Source organism: Thalassophryne amazonica, chromosome 3, assembly GCF_902500255.1.
Source record: "Thalassophryne amazonica chromosome 3, fThaAma1.1, whole genome shotgun sequence".
In the NCBI taxonomy this organism is placed as follows: Eukaryota; Metazoa; Chordata; class Actinopteri; order Batrachoidiformes; family Batrachoididae; genus Thalassophryne; species Thalassophryne amazonica.
The window spans coordinates 36,911,777-36,929,934 of NC_047105.1; the positions used below are offsets into that span (position 1 = coordinate 36,911,777).

At 39.3% G+C, this 18,158-nt stretch overlaps 1 protein-coding gene across 3 annotated transcripts in view; it reads right to left on the bottom strand.

The window, feature by feature from the left end:
* Positions 1 to 18,158, bottom strand: part of LOC117506553 (eyes absent homolog 2-like) — a 120,819-nt gene that overhangs the window by 65,884 nt on the left and 36,777 nt on the right. For 2 of the 3 annotated variants that reach the window (XM_034166061.1, XM_034166060.1), the window contains exon 2: positions 5,167 to 5,244. The gene's annotated coding sequence lies outside the window, so the exon portion shown is untranslated. The remainder of the gene's footprint in view (positions 1 to 5,166; positions 5,245 to 18,158) is intronic. The other variant, XM_034166062.1, reaches the window with a different exon arrangement.

Below are 18,158 nucleotides of genomic sequence, written 5' to 3' on the forward strand. Positions count from 1 at the left end.
TATTTAATGCTTCAATCTTAAATATGATCAATCTATCTTTGTTAGTTGGTTATGTACCACAGGCCTTTAAGGTGGCAGTAATTAAACCATTACTTAAAAAGCCATCACTTGACCCAGCTATCTTAGCTAATTATAGGCCAATCTCCAACCTTCCTTTTCTCTCAAAGATTCTTGAGAGGGTAGTTGTAAAACAGCTAACTGATCACCTGCAGAGGAATGGTCTATTTGAAGAGTTTCAGTCAGGTTTTAGAATTCATCATAGTACAGAAACAGCATTAGTGAAGGTTACAAATGATCTTCTTATGGCTTCGGACAGTGGACTTATCTCTGTGCTTGTTCTGTTGGACCTCAGTGCTGCTTTTGATACTGTTGACCATAAAATTTTATTACAGAGATTAGAGCATGTCATAGGTATTAAAGGCATTGCGCTGCGGTGGTTTGAATCATATTTGTCTAATAGATTACAGTTTGTTCATGTAAATGGGGAATCTTCTTCACAGACTAAAGTTAATTATGGAGTTCCACAAGGTTCTGTGCTAGGACCAATTTTATTCACTTTATACATGCTTCCCTTGGGCAGTATTATTAGACGGTATTGCTTAAATTTTCATTGTTACGCAGATGATACCCAGCTTTATCTATCCATGAAGCCAGAGGATACGCACCAATTAGCTAAACTGCAGGATTGTCTTACAGACATAAAGACATGGATGACCTCTAATTTCCTGCTTTTAAACTCAGATAAAACTGAAGTTATTGTACTTGGCCCCACAAATCTTAGAAGCATGGTGTCTAACCAGATCGTTACTCTGGATGGCATTTCCCTGATCTCTAGTAATACTGTGAGAAATCTTGGAGTTATTTTTGATCAGGATATGTCATTCAAAGCGCATATTAAACAAATATGTAGGACTGCCTTTTTGCATTTACGCAATATCTCTAAAATCAGAAAGGTCTTGTCTCAGAGTGATGCTGAAAAACTAATTCATGCATTTATTTCCTCTAGGCTGGACTATTGTAATTCATTATTATCAGGTTGTCCTAAAAGTTCCCTAAAAAGCCTTCAGTTGGTTCAGAATGCTGCAGCTAGAGTACTGACGGGGACTAGCAGGAGAGAGCATATCTCACCCGTGTTGGCCTCCCTTCATTGGCTTCCTGTTAATGCTAGAATAGAATTTAAAATTCTTCTTCTTACTTATAAGGTTTTGAATAATCAGGTCCCATCTTATCTTAGGGACCTCGTAGTACCATATTACCCCATCAGAGCGCTTCGCTCTCAGACTGCGGGCTTACTTGTAGTTCCTAGGGTTTGTAAGAGTAGAATGGGAGGCAGAGCCTTCAGCTTTCAGGCTCCTCTCCTGTGGAACCAGCTCCCAATTCAGATCAGGGAGACAGATACCCTCTCTACTTTTAAGATTAGGCTTAAAACTTTCCTTTTCGCTAAGGCTTATAGTTAGGGCTGGATCGGGTGACCCTGGACCATCCCTTGGTTATGTTGCTTTAGACGTAGACTGTGTTTCATAATTATTGTATGGCCTTGCCTTGCAATGTGGAGCGCCTTGGGGCAACTGTTTGTTGTGATTTGGCGCTATACAAGAAAAAAGTTGATTGATTGATTGATTTGCCCTGGATCTGGGCTCATGTGCTGTTTTGTCTTTTTATCTGTGAGCCATTCGTCTTTGATTTTCTGTTTAGCATGATTTCAATCTCTGGTTTTATTTATCTGTTCATTTTATTATAGTCTCATCTTGGTTTAGTTCTGATGATCTCTTTTCTGTGCACATTACTTTTGTTATTAGTTTTGTGCTCTGTTTATCATTTATTGTCTGCACAGTCATTAGTTGTATTAGATGTTATAGTTTTGCCACATTGCGAGTTCCAGTTTAGTTTCTGCCTCAGCCTTTAATGTCTTGGTTATAGTTCTGTATTCCTTCTGTCTGCCTTTTTGCTCCTGCTCTCCACTCTGCTTAGTGTTTCTGTCTCTGCATTATCTTGCACCACTTCTTCCCTCTGAGTCTGTCTGCTTTGTGTTACTGCACTCTCTGCACCTGTCCTCTCTCATCTTTGTTTTCCCACACACCTGTTCTCACTTACCTTGATCACCACACCTTGTATTTAAGCCCACCTGGTTCTTTCCCTTACTGCTCATTTGTTGCACTTCTTGTCTTCACTCCAGCCTGTGTATTTTTGTAGTCCTTGATCATTGTGTTCTGCCGATTATAACCTCGCTTGTTTTTTGACCTTGCCTTTTTGCTTCAGCCTGTGTTATACTGTCTCGCCATGCCTCTGAACCCAGCCTGTTTGACCACGCCTTTTTGCCTTGTGCTTTCCCGTACTTCTACATCGCTGATTGACCCCCTGTGTACTGTATCCTCGCCTGTGTTCTAAGATAAAGCCTCTGAGTCTGTTAAGTCTACGTTTGTGTCCAGCGTTCAGTCTCCCCCATGCCGTGGGCCCTGATAAGGGGTAGAGTTAGAAATAGTAAAATAAAAAAAACGCGTCACGAATATGCGACTCATTTTGTGACAGGAGTATAAAAAAAGGCGTGAGACTGGGCTGGACTTTGACACAGTCCCACTGATGAGACACAAATCAGGTTTGACCCAGATCTGGAACCTTGTATGCAAATTAGAGCTTCCTTGATTAGTCAATGTAATCAATGATGCTGACCCTGTAAATGCGCCAACATCAATATTTTTAGTCAATGCATTTTTTTTTAAACATGACTTTACCTTTTGGATATCACAATCATTTCACAATGTCACTTTTAAAATATCATGGCTGTGGCCACAAATTCGGACTGCGGCAATAATGATATGCAGTGTTGCCACAGTTACTTTGAAAAGTTACTTTTTAGTTACTTTGTACAGTTACTTTATACAGTTACTTCATTAGCAGCTATATGCAGCTGCCAACAACTTGTAACTAATAAGTAATGTAACTAATACAGTAACTAGTAATCTAACTTGGTTAATCTTAAGTTTGAGTAATCAGTAAAGTAACTAATCAGCAAAGTAACTATTAGTTAAGTAAAGTAACTATTAGTTACTTTGCTGAGTACTTAATCTTAAAAATAACCAAGTTTGATTACTAGTTACTTTATTAGTTACATTCAGCAGCTGTCGACAAGTTGTCTGTAGCATTTGGAACCATCTAAAAAGGTAATTATTTGTCATGTTTATATTGTAATGGCTTGGTAAAACAGTTGCATGTTCATTCCTTCTTATAAGTAGCTGTCAATGTACGTTTATGAAAGATGTAACATCTCGTTATAATCGTTCAGACGAGCAGCGCTCTGATGCGGTGTGCTGACGCAGTCACTCGCACTCACACGCACTCACACGCAGTGTTTTTGAATTGTTTGTGCAATGTTCATTTGACGTTCACGTCATTAATGTGTGATGGAAACATTTTAAAATTGTCTTTGCGCACATGCACAAAGTTGCGCACTGTTTACAACGGTTTACAATAAGTTTAAGATGAGTTTACTCTCCTGCACGGCAGAGTGCGTACATGTGCGTGGATCAAAGTTGTGCAAGTGTCAGGGCACCTTAACTGTAGCAACAATGATGATATGGTTAAAAGCTCCCAAACACTGAAGTCAAAAGTATGGGATTGAAAGTGGTCACACCCATAGTGGAAACACGGACAGCAATAGCACGACCACCGTAAGTGCTGTATATTGACGCTAATTGTTCTGTGATTTCATGAGCTAGCATCAGTCATCGTCATTATCAGGCTACTTTAAAAATGCGATGGTAATGTTTTATCCAGTCTAATGCATCACCTCGGCAGGAACGAGCATAAAGAGAGGAAACCCACGGACATTAAAATGATTTTTTTTGTGTAAACTGCAACTTTAATACAATTTAATAATGAAAGATAATAAATGATCCAAAACGTGTAGTTTATGGAGATTCAAAGTCATCAGATTGAAAATTCTTAACACACTTTTTTCTTGACCAGCGTGTTTTGAAGCATGTCAGACTGGCATTTTGCACAATATAAAATTTTTCAAAAGATAGAATAAACGGATGGAATAATGTGTGCTCATGCTTCGATTCTTCCTTCAAATGTATTGATCTTTGACCTAAAAATCATTGATAGAGAGGCTTTATTGAACTTGTACAAATTGTATGTAAGGGCCCTGTCCCACTGGCGTTTAGGAGGATTTGCGGATGGAATGCGCACAAAAGTGGCCCATATCCGCCAAACAACTGCAATAACCGTGTAACATTCCTGTATGAGTCGGCCGCCATCCGAACACGTCCGTGATCATCCGCAGAGGCACGCATGTCCGCAGCCATGATTTTTGAGTGGCTCAAAAATCCTGCTGCGGATGAGATCCGCATCACTGCCTGAACACATACTGAAGACATATGCAGGACATACACAACCAACACGCCGCATATCCCCTGTCATCCGCTGATATCCGCAACCGACGGGTTGGCGCGGCTTGGCGGCGGACCGGGACAGCGTGCAAAACAGATATGACGTGTGCCCAGCAGGGCCACATCACGATCGCAAATGGTATGTCGCGCATGCAGACAGAGTGGGCACGGATGAAGCGAGTGCATCACGGCCGCTGTGCCCCTCATGGGGGTGCCTCCGCGGTCGCCTTCGCTTCTGTTCCCTGTTATATCTGCTTTTCTTCCTCATGTATTCGCTGATACACCCCGGGACATTTGTCATTTCCGCCCACGTTTGTTGCGGACGCTCAGCTTTTGTCTCCTCATTTCATGCGCAAATCCTCATAAACGCCAGTGGGACAGGGCCCTAAGACAATAGCATGTATAATAAATGTGTGTGTGTGTGTGTGTATATATATATATATATATATATATATATATATATATACACACACTTTACACTGGGATACCAATTAAACAGCTGCAAATTATAAAGAAGACAATGATCATATGGTTGAGGGTACTTTAGCATTGCATTATTTTCTTAATTGTAGGTTTTTTAAATATTGTATTTGGGTGCCACCTTCTCACAATACACCAAAGAATGCCGTCCTCAGGAATGCCACAAAATGTGATGATGCCATCATCACTTATCAGTCAGTTAGCTATTGTTACTGATTGGTTACATATTGATGCAGGAATTCTAATTCTTTGAAGTTATTACTGTTGGCGTTTTGGCAAACACTGTTCATCTCACCTGCCTGTGTGGAGTACTTAGCCCTCTTTACTCTGTCACGCTTCTGTTCGTCAGGTTCCTCTCAAACCGTCAGCTCTCCTGCACAAACAAAGGTAAATATGCATTATGGGAGGGTGTAACGAGGCGAGTGAGGTGTAGCAGCACGCCTCAGGCTGACTGATGATGATGATGATGATGATGAGGACAGATGGCGTGAACAATTTCTCTCATTATTCATTAAGAAGCAAACAGAAAATGAAACCAGTATGAAAACAAATGTGGCTGTTACAAGCTCTGAAAGTTGGAACCTGACCAGTGACACTGTTTACTCGGAAAACAGTTGAAACTCGCCATCGCTGCACAACTGAGTCATTCTGCTGTTTGGTGCCACAGTCTGGAACAATGAGCCTCACTGCATAGAGGAACTAAACCCCAGCAGCACCAGGCTGCAGTCCACAAATGTGTCAGAGTGATTTTGCAATAAGGTTTCTCAAGAAAAATACTTGTCTCTTTATGGTTCCTGCAATAGACCACAAGTAGATACACAAGTCAAGGAACTGTTTCTGTCATGTGAGTATATTACCTGAACCCAGAGGTGGGATGAAGTCACTGTCAAGTCATTCTCAAGTCATGAATTGGCAAGTCTCAAGTCAGCTTGCAAACAATTGGTGGGCATCATGACTTGAGACTTGCCAATTCATGACTTGAGAATGACTTGCTGGTGACTTTGTCCCACCTCAACCCTTATGGGTCCAGAAACAAACACACACACGCATCACACACACACACACACACACACACACACACACACACACACACACACATGCATCACACACACAGGCACACATGCACACGATAAACACTGATGTGGATTCGCTTAGAGTCCATGGACTCCTCAGGGTTAGTTTATGATTTTATATATTTTAAACATATATATATATATATATATATATATATATATATATATATATATATGTGTGTGTGTGTGTGTGTGTATTTATACAAGCTTGGGACTCAGGTGAGGGCAGTCACATCTCCTCTTCTCTCCTCTATCTCTGCTCCAACCTTCAAGTCCCCTACTTCACCAGACTGTGAATTCTTCAAACTATATTGGATTAACCATGGAATTGATCATCTGGTCTCTGAACATTATTGACACCATTTTATCAACAAGGAAATCAGCGCCGGGGGACCCTGAGTGCACAGATGGAACCTACCCTGTGGGCTCTGTTCTAGACTCCTGGGAGACTTGACTTGTCACATGCTTTTTGCCATTCTCTGTGGAGGACGTCGAGGATTTATTTATATGTGGTTTTATTGTAGGCGGGCTGGTACTTATTGGCTTATGTGCTGCCCTGACCTACCTGAAAATTGGGAAGACAGCTGCCACCAGAACCACAACCCCTCACCTGTCCGTCATGATTAATGAGTTGGGCAAGGCGATACATTCTCAGACTGCATTAACCCTTGAACTCAGATGCAAATTGGATAACATCTCGGAGCAAATGCATACCTTGCAAAGGAAGATGTCGGAGACCAGGGAATATTCATAATTCGATCTGGTTGTTCATGTGAAGCTGTAAAGGTGTGTTTCACTGCTCAGCCATAAACATGGCAGGCTTATCAGCCTCTGAAGGACAAAACACCCTGTTGTTTTACTCCAGAAGAATTTCTACGGCCTTGGTGAACTATTCGGCTGCCTTCTTTCTTATCTTCTGCAACTCCAGCACGCACGGACAGAAACTGACTCATTTGCCACTCACACATGGGCAGAGACTGAAAGCATGCTCCCACCTCCTCCTGTCCCCATCCACCACCCCATCCCAGCCCCCATTCACACCACTCCCTTCCCCCTCTGCGGTGCCGTGCAGTTTTAGCTGCTGTAGCTCCCCGTTCTCCCCCAAGATGGTGGCGGCGCAACTACATGTTGCTGCAGCGCCCCCACACTCGCATCACCTCAGTTTGGAAAATGGACTGTTGTCAAATGTCAAATGTATATGTGTTGTCTTTGTGTGCCATTATTACAGTAAACAAGTAATAATTGTGGCTTGTCTGTGGTAATTGGAGTGTGGACATAATCTCGTTGTTGTTGCACTCGTGTAATGACAATGACAGTAAATCTCATCCATTCATATATATATATATATATATATATATATATATATATATATATATATATTTACTAAACTGACTAAACCAACTAAACTACAAAAACACAACGCAAAGAAGAAGTGCTCACTAACACAGACTTAGACAGATTTGTGAACAAAATTTGAGAGAAAATGTTTGAGATCTTTGAGTTCAGCTCATTAAAAATGACAGCAAAAACAAAAGTGTTGTATTTATATTTTTGTTCAGTTTATGTATGTATGGATATATAGGATGTCTCAAAGAAATGTACCCAAAAGTATATTTTGACAGCACAGAAAAACCAATCAACATTATCAGACATTTTCTGCATGACCATGTTGCCAAAGCATGTAAGTTTTCTCCCCAATGCACAGATTTTAGTTCAGTCTTTCCTTTATGATGTTTTAACCCTTTATCTTTTACACCACATGATCAAAGTAACCTCCTTGTCTGAAGATTCAGAAGAAACAAATCTGTCTCTAGTTTTCTGGAAAACCACCTAGCAAATTCAAGTCTCCTTTGCCCTTTGCGGGGAAGTTAGTTCGCTCTGAGACTGAATTTTGTATCAAAAGAGATGCAAGTCAGCCCTCAGGATGTGTTGCACAGAACTTGACAATTTTTATTCTCTGAATTAGGGTCAACTGTGGCATTTTTCCAGGACTTTAATGCTTTGCAGAACAAACTTTAGGGTTCCTGAAATGGGAAAAACACAATTATTTCCCAGCAAAACCATTTCCTGGTATCCACATAGCAGAGTACTTTTGAGTATATTTTTTGAGACACCCTCTATATATATATATATATATATATATATATATATATATATATATATATATATATATATATATATATATATATATATATATATATATATATACATTTATTGTTATTTGTATTAATTATTAAGATCCTACATGTGCACAGTAAATTTTGCAGAGTAAAATATACTCTGCCGGGATAACATTTGGTCTCAATCTATAAAGAGTAAAATACACTCTATTATAGAGTGAAATCAGCTCTACCGTCTTGTCAAATAAAGAGTTTCTACTCAAATAACAATTAATTTTACACTGTGACAGAGTTGATTTAGCACTGTGATAGAGTATATTTAACTCTATTTGGACTGGGACCAAATGTTATCCCAGCAGAGTAAATTTTACCCTGCAAAATTTACTGTGTATGGGTGATTCTTAGACTACGGACACTTATTATGTCCTTTGATCATATTGTATGAAAAACAGAAAAAAGGGGAAATTTCACACTTTTATAGTTATCTTTACAATGAAAGTGTGTTAAGAAATTTGTTCTAGTAGTCTATGATGACTTTTTCACCTTTTTTCAACATCATTATATGCAAATATTGCCGTTTTGTGCTTGTCCCACACCCAGACTTTTGATCTTCAATGATAAAAATAAATGGTAAAGAAACGTTTTTTCTAATGTTTTAAAATATCTCTGAATAAAATATCAGTAAAATAATCAAAACATAATTGGGGTATTCAATGTCATACAACTGTTGTGATTTTTTTTAAACAAAATGTAGTTGTCCCACACTATTGCCGTAATTTCCACCACAACACTGTAATGTCCCTTTATACAGTTTGTATGAAAGATTGTTTGGGTAGTTTCTATGGAGATAAACAGTGACATCAGAGCACATGTATATAGCACCAAATCACAACAAACAGTTGCCCCAAGGCGCTTTATATTGTAAGGCAATGGTGTGGTGGAAATTACATTTACAATGCCAATAGTGCCTGTAGTTAAAGAATCACCCGTATATGTACAATTGTAAATGTTCAGTAAAGCCCCTCTGTCTATCAATCAGTCAGTAAATCATAAACAATATTTACATTTTAATGGCATCTACATGAGCTTTTGACAAGAGAAGTTAGCTTTGAATTAGTGAGATGTCTTATAAATCACTCCAGAGGTGTTAGGTTCCAAAAAAAATAATAAATTTTTTTTTTCAGTTTTATAAGTGTTTATTTCTCGCGACCTTTTACATAATATTTGACAAAGAGTTTATATTTACATACAAATGAAACAAAGTTTACAGCTAGCAAGACCAGCCACTGACATCATGGTGCCACTCTACTCTGATTGGCTGTCCCCCCACGCCGCTATTAAAAAAAAGGAACAGAATGAAACAGAATTTGACTTTTTAACCTCTTAAAATAGGTCAAGGTTAGCCATCTTTGAACTTGTCCCAAGAATGTTCCTTATAAATTTGAAGACTCTGGCAGTGGACTTATGCTGAGCACAGACAGACGGATGGACAGATGCAGAGTCTTCACAATACCCGATGGCCATATTTGATGGCCTCGAGTAAAAACCATTGAATGAATTTTTAGAAAAACTTAAAACTTTACTGTTGTGCAAAACATTTTTGGCACATTTAATTTGTGCCCCCAAATTTGATTAAAGTAGTGAAAAGCATTTTCACTTGGGCCACCACAGCAGATCTGATATGGATCTACACGTTAAGTTATGTCTGGGAGCATCTGACCACTTTTTTCAGTAACGGGTAATCTAACGCGTTAATCTTTCCAAATCAGTAATCAGATTAAAGTCAATGTGCGTTACTATTATTTTTGTATTGTGGGTCGATTGCAGCATTAAAACTGGTCCATGGACGGCGGTCTTATTTCAGTGAGCTGTGAGCAGTTCATCTGCAGTTTTGTGCAGCAGCTCAGAGTTGAAAAAACAGTTGTCGTCTCTCAAAGCACGGTGATGGCAGTACACCTGCACTGAGCTTTACAAAGACATTTTTATGCTTTTTTTTTCTTTAAAACTCTGAGCTGCTCTGTGTGTGCTCGCTAAAAACAGCTGAAGACCCACGACACATTAACAACAAATACTAACACTTTTCCCACTCTAATGCACCTAATGGCTTTTTGAGGATGACATGACATAAAAAACGCTGATAAAACGCTTACCTGTCAATTTGGTCATAAATACACGGTGTCCATTCTTCCTGCTCAGATGGCAAAACGGGTGAATCCAGATGGGGGGGTGGTTGGGGAGCATGGCCCCCAGAACACCGCTAGATTAAAGGTCCACTTTTGAAGACATTTTTTCATACTACTACTACTACTACTAATAATAATAAATTCAACAAATAAAATGTTAAGAAAGAATTTAAATGTTAGAAAGAATTTAATAGTTACATTGTTAAACAATGTAGTTTAGAAATTGTAAGTTTTACTGTTACAGTCCTGTCAACATTTAAATATGAGGCCAAGAAAGTCTCCAATTCACCTAACTTGCATGTCTTTAAATGTGGGAGGAAGCCAGAGCACCCAGCAAGATGAAACCCACACAAACATGGGGAGAACATGCAAACTATCTGATAAATACATTTAAATTAGTAGCCGTATGAATAACAAGCAGTGGCTTTGAAAATTAAAGAAACTGACAAACATGCATATTTCAGGTTGAATTTAACTTCAGAGCCACATAAAGCAGATGTTAAATTATTTACTTTGAAGGGCCTTAAATTAATTTGGAGCGCCTGGGGCCAAAAGTAAATGTTGATGTGTGAATTATATACCTACAATTAAGTATGTTATATTTTGTAGAAGAGTAACATTCTAAATCTGAAATAAAATTACAAAGTCATAACAACAATAAAGTTAATCATTTTTAAATTGCTACTAGGAATTTACAATTTGTCAATTAGTAATTTATTCATATGCAGAGGGCCAAAACAAAGGGAGTGTGGAGCAAGAATGGCCCATGAGCCCCACATTTGGCAGCCTTGGTTTAGAGACAGAAGGAAGGTATGCAGAACTGGTGCTGCTGGATGAACCTGGTCTGCTTCAACTACAACATATGAAACATAGCGTCAGTTCTACCAGATGACTTACGATTCAACATCTCTCACAATCAGCTAATTGTCTACAGCCATGCAAATAACCACAAACACATGCCATCGCTAATCACCTCCAGAAACCATTAACACACAGGTATGTCCTTTTAAAAGCTACCCTGTCTCCCTTACCTGTCTCTGTTTTTCAGTTATCTGCTTGACACTACCTCCACAACCTGGTCCCTGTCTGTCAGAGGGGGATGGGCTCCATCCCTTGCCTGTCCTGTCGGCAGGATTCAAGATCATCTCGGCGAATCCCACCACTGAGATGGGGACTGAAGCCAAATCAAAATTACAACTCTATATCCACCTTTGTAACAAATATTTTCATTTAACCCGTTGAGTCTTATGGTAGAACTGCTGTGACGTGTAAGGTTGTGTGTATGTGTGACTGTTATTATAGTTTTAGAATGCAGCCACTACTAAACCACCTGTTAAATGTTCATTTCTATGATTTAGGATGCATTTCTCTGTTTTGATGCTCTCTCTCTCTCTCTCACAGACCACTTTCAATGTGTGTCTAGCTCAACCATCAGCCTCACTTTCCTTTTCTTTTATGGCTAAATTCCTACCAAATCCTTTCTTCTGATTTGTGTGGAGGCACGAGTTATTTGAGATACAGAATGTAAACTCTATGAAACAGTCATAAAACTGAATATATACAATGGTTTGATGGTAGGAGATTTTAATTGTTTATTCATTTCTTTCATTGTTTTGGGCTGTGTAAAGTTTGAGTTTCACATATTTTTCCCCATATCAATCAAGAACATAATCATTACATCATTTGACAAAGAAAACACATGCATTTGTTATATTTGCAGCCATAATTGAGATTGAATGTTTTATCTGACCTGCTGACCTCTTAAATCAATGTAACTAAAGAAGAAAAGGGAGGGGGAGGTCCAGCTTGGTCGACTGCAGGTCAAAAGGTCAATACCACATGAACTAGTCTGAGCAGGAAGGAGAGCGAGGTCAGTCAGTCAGGCTCCACGTCTTAAAGTCAACTGAGACAAGTTTGAAAAAATCATTTCACAGCTGTTTGAATAAACCTCAAAAAGCAAATAAATAAAAATGAAGTGCTTTCAGCTTCTGGTATTGAAGGATTTTCTTTGTTTTAAATCACCATAAATTTATCATCTTTGGATTTTGGACCGACAAAACAAGGCAACTCTTGGCTAAGCATCGTGTCACCATGTTTGAGAAGCAGCTGTAAGGATTTCTACCACTGGCCACTACAAAAACTTGACATGACATCGCTAACATTCCATATACACCATATAATTTGACTAATCAGCGCTCCCTAGAGCGTAAATGACACCAATCTTTAATGTGTCCTGACAGTGGGGCAATAAATCTCTGTACGAAGTTTGCTTTTGGTTCATCAAAGCGTTGCAGAGATATGACCTCACTTCCTATTTGGCAGTTTTGTAACCAAATTCAATTGGCTGTGGTACATACAGATTACTATCATACAGATTTTTTTTTTTGAAGATTGGACATAATTTGTGACCTCTGAATATTTTTTAGACTTTACCATGAAATCCAACCAGAACATCTGGTACAGCAAAAAAAAAAGAAAAAAGAATTGACCCATAGGTGGCACTACAGCTGTGGAGGTGAAGACCAAACAAAAGATGAGAATATCTCCAGTAAGCACATCATATTTTATTAATTTTACCATATTGTTGTCATGTGAAATGAAACATGACAGACGCACGCACACACTGAAGACTGTAACAGATGGACCATTCAGTGGATTGAGGTCCTCTTTGTTAGAACTACAGCACATTCCAAGTTGGTAAAGCTGAGTAAGGTTATTTGTTTAATTTATTAAGCTAGTTATATTTTTGCTTTTTATTACTTTATTAGGCAGCCAGTCTGCCCTGTGTCAGCCTGATCCCGTCAGATCTCAGAAGCTAAGCAGTGCAGGACCTGGTTAGTACTTGGATGGGAGACCTCTTCTGAACACCAGAGGCTGTGTGTGTTTCTCCAGGTAAAAGTGGAGTTGCAGCAGGAAGGGCATCCGGTGTAAAACTTGTGCCAAATACCAATGCGGATCTGGATGAATCGGCTGTGGCGACCCCGAACAAATGGGAGCAGCTGAATGGACAACATTACATTCCTCCCTGCTGCTGTCAGGCTGTACAATAACACTGTGAAATAACCACATTCAATAATACGTCCACAAATCATGTGCAATATTAATATGTCCACAAATCATGTGCAATAACAACTCCTTTAAAATCCCAGCACTGTCACCTTATCACATCTAAACTCCATTTCACATATTGTCAAGAAGATGCTCCTATCTCCTTTTCAATCCCAATCATGTTTATATATATGCATATGTATGTGTGTATGTGTATGTATATGTGTATGTGTGTGTGTATATATATATATATATATATATATATATATATATATATATATATATATATATATATATCAATCAATCAATCAATTTTTTTTATATAGCGCCAAATCACAACAAACAGTTGCCCCAAGGCGCTTTATATTGTAAGGCAAGGCCATACAATAATTATGTAAAACCCCAACGGTCAAAACGACCCCCTGTGAGCAAGTACTTGGCTACAGTGGGAAGGAAAAACTCCCTTTTAACAGGAAGAAACCTCCAGCAGAACCAGGCTCAGGGAGGGGCAGTCTTCTGCTGGGACTGGATGGGGCTGAGGGAGAGAACCAGGAAAAAGACATGCTGTGGAGGGGAGCAGAGATCGATCACTAATGATTAAATGCAGAGTGGTGCATACAGAGCAAAAAGAGAAAGAAACAGTGCATCATGGGAACCCCCCAGCAGTCTACGTCTATAGCAGCATAACTAAGGGATGGTTCAGGGTCACCTGATCCAGCCCTAACTATAAGCTTTAGCAAAAAGGAAAGTTTTAAGCCTAATCTTAAAAGTAGAGAGGGTGTCTGTCTCCCTGATCTGAATTGGGAGCTGGTTCCACAGGAGAGGAGCCTGAAAGCTGAAGGCTCTGCCTCCCATTCTACTCTTACAAACCCTAGGAACTACAAGTAAGCCTGCAGTCTGAGAGCGAAGCGCTCTATTGGGGTGATATGGTACTATGAGGTCCCTAAGATAAGATGGGACCTGATTATTCAAAACCTTATAAGTAAGAAGAAGAATTTTAAATTCTATTCTAGAATTAACAGGAAGCCAATGAAGAGAGGCCAATATGGGTGAGATATGCTCTCTCCTTCTAGTCCCCGTCAGTACTCTAGCTGCAGCATTTTGAATTAACTGAAGGCTTTTTAGGGAACTTTTAGGACAACCTGATAATAATGAATTACAATAGTCCAGCCTAGAGGAAATAAATGCATGAATTAGTTTTTCAGCATCACTCTGAGACAAGACCTTTCTGATTTTAGAGATATTGCGTAAATGCAAAAAAGCAGTCCTACATATTTGTTTAATATGCGCTTTGAATGACATATCCTGATCAAAAATGACTCCAAGATTTCTCACAGTATTACTAGAGGTCAGGGTAATGCCATCCAGAGTAAGGATCTGGTTAGACACCATGTTTCTAAGATTTGTGGGGCCAAGTACAATAACTTCAGTTTTATCTGAGTTTAAAAGCAGGAGATTAGAGGTCATCCATGTCTTTATGTCTGTAAGACAATCCTGCAGTTTAGCTAATTGGTGTGTGTCCTCTGGCTTCATGGATAGATAAAGCTGGGTATCATCTGCGTAACAATGAAAATTTAAGCAATACCGTCTAATAATACTGCCTAAGGGAAGTATGTATAAAGTGAATAAAATTGGTCCTAGCACAGAACCTTGTGGAACTCCATAATTAACCTTAGTCTGTGAAGAAGATTCCCCATTTACATGAACAAATTGTAATCTATTAGACAAATATGATTCAAACCACCGCAGCGCAGTGCCTTTAATACCTATGGCATGCTCTAATCTCTGTAATAAAATTTTATGGTCAACAGTATCAAAAGCAGCACTGAGGTCTAACAGAACAAGCACAGAGATGAGTCCACTGTCCGAGGCCATAAGAAGATCATTTGTAACCTTCACTAATGCTGTTTCTGTACTATGATGAATTCTAAAACCTGACTGAAACTCTTCAAATAGACCATTCCTCTGCAGATGATCAGTTAGCTGTTTTACAACTACCCTTTCAAGAATTTTTGAGAGAAAAGGAAGGTTGGAGATTGGCCTATAATTAGCTAAGATAGCTGGGTCAAGTGATGGCTTTTTAAGTAATGGTTTAATTACTGCCACCTTAAAAGCCTGTGGTACATAGCCAACTAACAAAGATAGATTGATCATATTTAAGATCGAAGCATTAAATAATGGTATGTCTTCCTTGAGCAGCCTGGTAGGAATGGGGTCTAATAAACATGTTGATGGTTTGGATGAAGTAACTAATGAAAATAACTCAGACAGAACAATCGGAGAGAAAGAGTCTAACCAAATACCGGCATCACTGAAAGCAGCCAAAGATAACGATACGTCTTTGGGATGGTTATGAGTAATTTTTTCTCTAATAGTTAAAATTTTGTTAGCAAAGAAAGTCATGAAGTCATTACTAGTTAAAGTTAATGAAATACTCAGCTCAATAGAGCTCTGACTCTTTGTCAGCCTGGCTACAGTGCTGAAAAGAAACCTGGGGTTGTTCTTATTTTCTTCAATTAGTGATGAGTAGAAAGATGTCCTAGCTTTACGGAGGGCTTTTTTTTTATAGCGCAACAGACTCTTTTTCCAGGCTAAGTGAAGATCTTCTAAATTAGTGAGACGCCATTTCCTCTCCAACTTACGGGTTATCTGCTTTAAGGTACGAGTTTGTGAGTTATACCACGGAGTCAGGCACTTCTGATTTAAAGCTCTCTTTTTCAGAGGAGCTACAGCATCCAAAGTTGTCTTCAATGAGGATGTAAAACTATTGACGAGATACTCTATCTCACTTACAGAGTTTAGGTAGCTACTCTGCACTGTGTTGGTATATGGCATTAGAGAACATAAAGAAGGAATCATATCCTTAAACCTAGTTACAGCGCTTTCTGAAAGACTTCTAGTGTAATGAAACTTATTCCCCACTGCTGGGTAGTCCATCAGAGTAAATGTAAATGTTATTAAGAAATGATCAGACAGAAGGGAGTTTTCAGGGAATACTGTTAAGTCCTCTATTTCCATACCATAAGTCAGAACAAGATCTAAGATATGATTAAAGTGGTGGGTGGACTCATTTACATTTTGAGCAAAGCCAATAGAGCCTAATAACAGATTAAATGCAGTGTTGAGGCTGTCATTCTCAGCATCAGTGTGGATGTTAAAATCGCCCACTATAATTATCTTATCTGAGCTATGCACTAAGTCAGACAAAAGGTCTGAAAATTCACAGAGAAACTCACAGTAACGACCAGGTGGACGATAGATAATAACAAATAAAACTGTTTTTTGGGACTTCCAATTAGGATGGACAAGACTAAGAGTCAAGCTTTCAAATGAATTAAAGCTCTGTCTGGGTTTTTGATTAATTAATAAGCTGGAATGGAAGATTGCTGCTAATCCTCCGCCCCGGCCCGTGCTACGAGCATTCTGACAGTTAGTGTGACTCGGGGGTGTTGACTCATTTAAACTAACATATTCATCCTGCTGTAACCAGGTTTCTGTAAGGCAGAATAAATCAATATGTTAATCAATTATTATATCATTTTCCAACAGGGACTTAGAAGAGAGAGACCTAATGTTTAATAGACCACATTTAACTGTTTTAGTCTGTGGTGCAGTTGAAGGTGCTATATTATTTTTTCTTTTTGAATTTTTATGCTTAAATAGATTTTTGCTGGTTATTGGTAGTCTGGGAGCAGGCACCGTCTCTACGGGGATGGGGTAATGAGGGGATGGCAGGGGGAGAGAAGCTACAGAGAGGTGTGTAAGACTACAACTCTGCTTCCTGGTCCCAACCCTGGATAGTCACGGTTTGGAGGATTTAAGAAAACTGGCCAGATTTCTAGAAATGAGAACTGTTCCATCCAAAGTGGGATGGATGCTGTCTCTCCTAACAAGACCAGGTTTTCCCCAGAAGCTTTGCCAATTATCTATGAAGCCCACCTCATTTTTTGGACACCACTCAGACAGCCAGCAATTCAAGGAGAACATGCGGCTAAACATGTCACTCCCGGTCTGATTGGGGAGGGGCCCAGAGAAAACTACAGAGTCCGACATTGTTTTTGCAAAGTTACACACCGATTTAATGTTAATTTTAGTGACCTCCGATTGGCGTAACCGGGTGTCATTACTGCCGACGTGAATTACAATCTTACCAAATTTACGCTTAGCCTTAGCCAGCAGTTTCAAATTTCCTTCAATGTCGCCTGCTCTGGCCCCCGGAAGACAATTGACTATGGTTGCTGGTGTCGCTAACTTCACATTTTGCAAAACAGAGTCGCCAATAACCAGAGTTTGATCCTCGGCGGGTGTGTCGTCGAGTGGGGAAAAACGGTTAGAGATGTGAACGGGTTGGCGGTGTACACGGGGCTTCTGTTTAGGGCTACGCTTCCTCCTCACAGTCACCCAGTTCTATTTCTACCTCATTTCTTATGTCTTGTACTGTTACAAGTATTATTATTATTGCTTAGCCTTGCACACACTGTTTGATGAACATTTTCCTCTACTTGTACCCACCTTGTGTGTTTTTTAAGAGCTGACATAACATGTGAATTTCTCCTCTGTGAGATCAATAAAGTTTATCTTTATCTATCTTTATCTTTTATTTGCAATACATTGAACAGTAAAGGTGCCCTGACACTTGCATGCACTTTGGCATGCAGGAGAGTAAACACATCGCAAACCATTGTAAACTGTTCGCAGCTTCGTGCAAGTGCGCAAAGAAAATTTTCAAGTGTTCAAAATCTTACGTGAACATCACGTGACCATTGCCCAAACAATCAAAAAACACTGTGTGAATGCGAGTGATTGTGTCAGCACACTGCATTATAGCGCAGCTCGTCTGATTGTTTATAATGAGTTGTTAAA